Source organism: Chiloscyllium plagiosum, unplaced genomic scaffold, assembly GCF_037043375.1.
Source record: "Chiloscyllium plagiosum isolate Xiang-an unplaced genomic scaffold, Cpla_swu_hap1 HiC_scaffold_22, whole genome shotgun sequence".
NCBI lineage: Eukaryota > Metazoa > Chordata > Chondrichthyes > Orectolobiformes > Hemiscylliidae > Chiloscyllium > Chiloscyllium plagiosum.
Genome location: NW_028270160.1, coordinates 21,165,941 through 21,171,940, shown reverse-complemented (window position 1 = coordinate 21,171,940; position 6,000 = coordinate 21,165,941).

Sequence of the window (6,000 nt, the reverse complement as noted above, 5' to 3'; positions counted from 1 at the left end):
AAAAGTTGTATTACAGTTGAAATCTGTTTATAATATTTCAGTTTCTATCTTAAACTGTGTGCTCTTTCACTTTCTATCGGATGTCCTAAAGTGTGAATTACAATCCTGAGAGCGAACTGCTTCATGTTTATATGAAATCTTCTGTCTGATGGTGCAGTGAGTTCAGTTACAAAGTAAAGATGCTTTGGATACTGGAGTGTGAAATAAAAACAGGCAGTGCTGGAAATACTGAACAGGTCAGGAAGTACCTGTGAAGAGAGAACTAAAGTTGCCCTTTTGTTAGAGTTATTATGCTTGATCAACCTGCCTGTTGCCTGTACTGTTGCTAGATGGCGCCAGATTCAAAGTCACATCAAAATAGAGGAAATTAAAACTTGAGAACCTGTTCACTCTTTTTTGACAGTTTTATTGAAGTCAGTGATGTGTCCCTTCTCCTTGCTGCTTTTTACAAAATTTGGTCAATAATAACTTATTACATGAATTGTTTAGTGAGTTCGGTATTAAAAATGTAAACAATCTGGGAACAAATGAGATGAGAGTTATATGAAGATCAGCTGAATGCATACAAAGTTTGGCTCGGCCACATTTGGAATACTGCATACAGTTCTGGTCGCCACATTACCTAAAGGATGTGGATGCTTTGGAGAGGATGCAGAGGAGTTTCACCAGGATGTTGCCTGGTGTGGAGGGTGCTAGCTATGAAGAAAGGTTAAGTAGTTTAGGATTATTTTCATGAGAAAGACAGAGGTTGAGGGGGGACCTGACTGAGGTCTACAAAATCCTGAGAGGTATAGACAGGATGGATAGCAAGAAGCTTTTTCCCAGAGTGAGGGACTCAATTACGAGTTTAAGGTGAGAGGAGAAACGTCAAGGGAGATATGCATGAAAAGTTCTTTACACAGAGGGTGGTGGGTGGCTGGAATGCGTTGCCAGCAGAGGTGGTAGAGGCAGGCACGATAACATCATTTAAGATGTATCTAGACAGATACGTGAATAAGCAGGGAGCAGAGGGATACAGACCCTTAGAAAATAGGTGAAAGGTTTAGAGGATCAGGATCGATGCAGGCTTAGAGGGCTGAAGGACCTGTTCCTGTGCTGTAATTTTCTTTGTTCTTTGTTCTTTGTTCATTTCTCTTTGTAAAGAAGCCAAGATCAGTTCATCAAAAGAACCTTTGCGTAAACAGTGAAACTCATGCTAACCTTAATCTGGAATATGGTAAAAGTGTATCCATGCGTGGAAATGAGTTAATCAGAGTGGGGCATTTAAGACACCAATGCAGAGAGAGCTGACAGTCAGGGTCTGACAGCAGAGGAGATGGACATGCTCAGTAGATTGCACAAGGTCAGAGGTTGTGGAAAATAAAAGTGGTTAACCAGGATTCCTGCAGGTTATGGATCAAGGAATGCCCTTTTGCATATTATTTGCATGTTCTAGTGCTGCTACACAGTTCTACTCTCATACCATCAAGGCTGGTGAAAGGCTGCTGATTTTCATTGAGAGCCCTGCAGAGGTCATACGAGATATCCTTGAGCAGCTATAGGCCTAGAAAGCTTGACTTTGGACAGCACTCTAGACAACAGAATTGTGGGCTAACAGATTGACAGGCAACAGCAACAGATATTGGTGGAGTGACAGTGACAGGAGAGTGAATACTGTAACCCTGAGAAAGGCCAACACTTTCATACGCCTCTGCCCAACCCCAGTGTGACACAGTTAGTTGGTTGCAGCACTGATTGCTGGGATGCTATGAAATCCTGATAGCTCCGAGGACCACGTGATGATGCAGGATGAGCTAGGTGAGATTTCATGTGCTCATGCTGAGTCTCCACTGCAGCACTTGGGTGTTAAGTAACATTTGCATGTGATATGATGGAATCTGAGACATTGGCCATCAGGCTGCATCATGATGGGGTCCACATTTGTTTACATGGAGTTAGCTACCAGTCACGTCACGCGTTGGAAAGGAGGGGACCCTAGCTCTCTGCAAAGGCCTGTACCATGTCAGAACAACTCCTCACACATTCCTTGACAGTGACAGCTTTTGTGGCAGGCCTGTCAATACGCCCTGCACTTCATTGTGTATCTGTCTGTACTCTATTCCACTGAAGCCTACACATTAGTCCTCTGCAGCAGAACTCATGTGATTTCACCCTCCTTTCAGCCTTGCCCTGGCCACAAGCCACTCACCACCAGTTTCTTAACAAGTTCAGATCCCATCTCTATGCTACTCTTTAAAGAGCAGTATCATTAAAGTCTGAACTCGTGATTGCAAATTTGAAATTGAGAGACCATATTTTAGCATACTCATGTCTTCATGCTATCAAAGCACTGTCCAGTCAAGTGACATTTCTGGTGTATCTGAAAGGAGAAAAAAGTAAAGGTAATGTTGCAATGAGGAGATGGGAGGGGAAAGATAAGAGTTACAAAGTAAAAGCAGCTTCAAAAACACATGTCAACTGCATCAAGAGCATGTATCCTGGTGGAGCAGGTTTGTTCTCTTAATATTAGCTGAAAAACTTTCACAATTTCTTTCTTGTAGCTGCAGCAGCAAGCTGGTCTCCTGTCAGCAGCTCAGGTGCAAAGAGGAACTTGCCCAAGAGGCTGAGCATCTCAGCACCACACCAGAAAGTCATGCTTCCCCTTTCCAAATCCCACCTTCGATGTCACAAGCTGAAGGTACACCATGGAGCACTACCTTCAGTTGAATGATAGGCGAATGACTTTTAGTGAGTTCCAGTTTTATACCTGATCTACTTTTCTTTGCAGCTTCTCCCCTATCAAGTACCCTGAGTTCCCCTAATTCTCCCTCTCCAAGATTCTAGGGTGCCCCCAGCTATCCTGTCATCTCAATGACTCACTTTAGCACCTGTCCCACACCAACTTTCCTGGTATTCCTGTCACTCCTCCAGGAACCTCGTCCATCACTGGCACCTCTCCCTTCCGATATGCACTCCCTGCATCCCTAAACCCACTGCTAGCTTACTCCAGCTCCTGAATTCCTTTCCATCCTGCTATCATCCTTCAGGTCCTCTTCACCTCAGCTCCTCAGTCTGTATGGTGCAAGGATGATTAGGATGTCAGGACCTGATTGTATGACAGTTGACCCATTAGTTTGCTAAGGGTGAGATTCCACCCTGTTCTGGGTAGAGGTCCTACTGCTGACAAGTGCCTGCAACCAAATGTGCAGCTCCAGTAGCACCACTGGGAGTGACAGCACCGGCAATTCTCAATTACATTAATCACTGGGTCGAGGTTAGAATGTGAATGGGGCTGTTTCACCAGAACAAGGCTGGAGATATCAGTGAGGTATGACCAGGAGCCATGAGGAGGAACTTTCCATGGCGGATAATAACATACAGGGGGCCTCCTTTGAGCACAAGGTCAATATGGTTCACTTGGTGGCGGTGCAATGTGATATGGGCATCCTTCCCCTTCTCACCCACCTCCCACAAACCCCACCACTGGTAAAATACCAGCATCAACAACACCAGAATCGTCAGACCATTAATTGGCCACTTTAAACCTTCATTCAGCTCAAGGGCAAATGGGCCATCTGAAATAGACCCTGGCATGAAAAATGCCAGCAGTGCTGGGTTTGTTACAGGCACAAATACTTGCCATACTTCCCAATTTTATTGCTCACACTTCTAGCCACCCAATCCAACAATGGGAGGGGTGGATGTGTAAAATTCCACCTGTGGTGTTTGAGGATTAATTCACTGATCTTAACCATTCTAGTGAAAGCAAGTTACTCATGTATTAGCTTTTAAGTGCAGCAAATGAATTGATAGACAATCAGGATATTGTGGACTATAATTACACAGGCAACTGGTGGGTTTCTGCATGGGCAAAGCTATTTGTAATAGATTGCCATGACATACTTCAGATTGATGAATAATACATTTGGTCTCCCAATCAGCCAACATTTGACACTGGGAAGAAATTAATCATGAATGACAATTTTAAAAAAAACTTAAATTTCTCCTTGATCCCCAACACTGATCAAAGAAAATCCAAATTTAAAATCACCATTGTTTAACCTCAAAGTACACAATTTACATTCACTCTGCCCCAACAATACTTGATACAATATATTCAGTTGAATGTTCTATTATCTTTATTTCACTCGTATAATTATTAGTCTATTTCATATTAAATATTTGCCAATCTAATTTCAAAATGCTAACCAATATTACATCGCCTATTGTCAATGGAAATCAAATGAACTATTTTATGTCTAAAAATCTGTTCTTTTTTCTAATTCTTTGCTGAGAAAAATATATGTGAGGCATTGCATTTTGGTACAACAAACAAGGGTAGGGCCTATACAATTAATGATAGGGCCTTGGGTGGTGTTGTAGAACAGAGGGACCTAGAGGTGCAAGTACATAATTCTTTGAAATTTATATCACATGTAGACAGGATGGTTTAAAAGGTGTTTAGCACGCTTGCCTTCATTGCTCAGACCTTTGAGTATAGGAGTTGGGACATCAAGTTGAGAGTGTACAGCACATTGGTGTGACCTCTTCTGGAATACTGTGTGCAGTCCTAGTGTCCATGTTATAGGAAGGATATTACTAAATTGGAGAGGGTTCAGAAACAATTTACCAGGATGTTGCTGGGAATGGAAGCTTTGAGTTATAAGGCTGGGATATAGTCTGGGAATCTTCTCATTGGAACATAGGAGGTTGAGAGTGACCTTGGAGAGGTTGATAAAGTTATGAGGGGCATAGGCAAGTGAATGGAAAGGGTTTTTTCTCTAGAGTGGGAAAGTTCAAAACTGGGGGGCATATTTTTAAGCTGAGTGGAGAATGTTTTAAAAAGGACATAAGGGGCAACTTCTTTAAACAGAGAGTGTTTCATGTTTGAAATGAATATCCTGAGGAAATGGTGGATGTGGGTACGATTAGAATATTTAAAACACATTTGGATAAGTACATGAATAAGAAAGGTTTGGAGGGATAAGGGCCAGGAGCAGGCAGGTGGGGCTAGTTTAGTTTGGGATTATGTTTGGGCATGGAATGGTCGGACAGAAGTGTCTGGTTTTTTTTTGCTGTATGTCTCTGAGACTGTATAAGTACATCAGAAGCAAGTTCAGCATTTGTTGCCCATTCTTAATTGTCCTTGAAAAAGTGATGGTGATTTGCCTTTTTGAACTGCAGTAATCTATCTAATGTGCATACACCCAGAATGTACTGTTCAGAAGGAGTTCCATGATTTTGAGCAAGTTGCAGTGAACAGTGATGTAGGTCCATGTCAGGTCAGTATGCATCAGCTGGTGATGTCCTCATGTATCTGCTATTCCTCTACTTGGTTGAACTTGCAGGTTTTGCTATCACAGGAAGCTTAGAGAGTAACAGCAGTATATCTTGGAGTTGGCAGCACTCATTGCTGTGTGCCATAGTAGAGTAAGAGAATGTTGAAGTTGGGAAGGTGCTGTTAGAGAACATTTCATGAGTGCTTTTGAAACTACATTTACCTAGGTTAGTAGAGATAATTGTATCGCACAACTAATCTGTGGAGTATCTTACATTTAATTATATTTTACTCCTGAGATTTTGCAAGCTTGCACACATAACACAGACTTCCCTCAATACTCTGTGGACTGCTTCCCTGCAACCAATCATCCACAGAAAGGACATCATTCATCACAAACTGTACATGGATGGATCAACAGATCCAGAGGATGTACCACTCATTCAATATATTAGACAGAACATTCTGTGGGGTTGATTACTTCTGTACCTGAATTCCTGATATGAGCTCATTGTTCAAAGCACTGTGTTAGGAGTAGGATTTCATAAAATTAGTTTTCTGGCCTAATTATTATACTTAATTTAAAAGGACAGAAATTTGAAATGTAGCAGGCAATTTTGCATCTGTAGTGATATGTATCAATTTTGGCACAATTGCAGCCAGTATAAAATCTTCAAAAAACTTGGTCTTTGGAAAAAATAAAGAAATATACACTTTGGTTAAAGGTTTTGATGTGCAGAGTT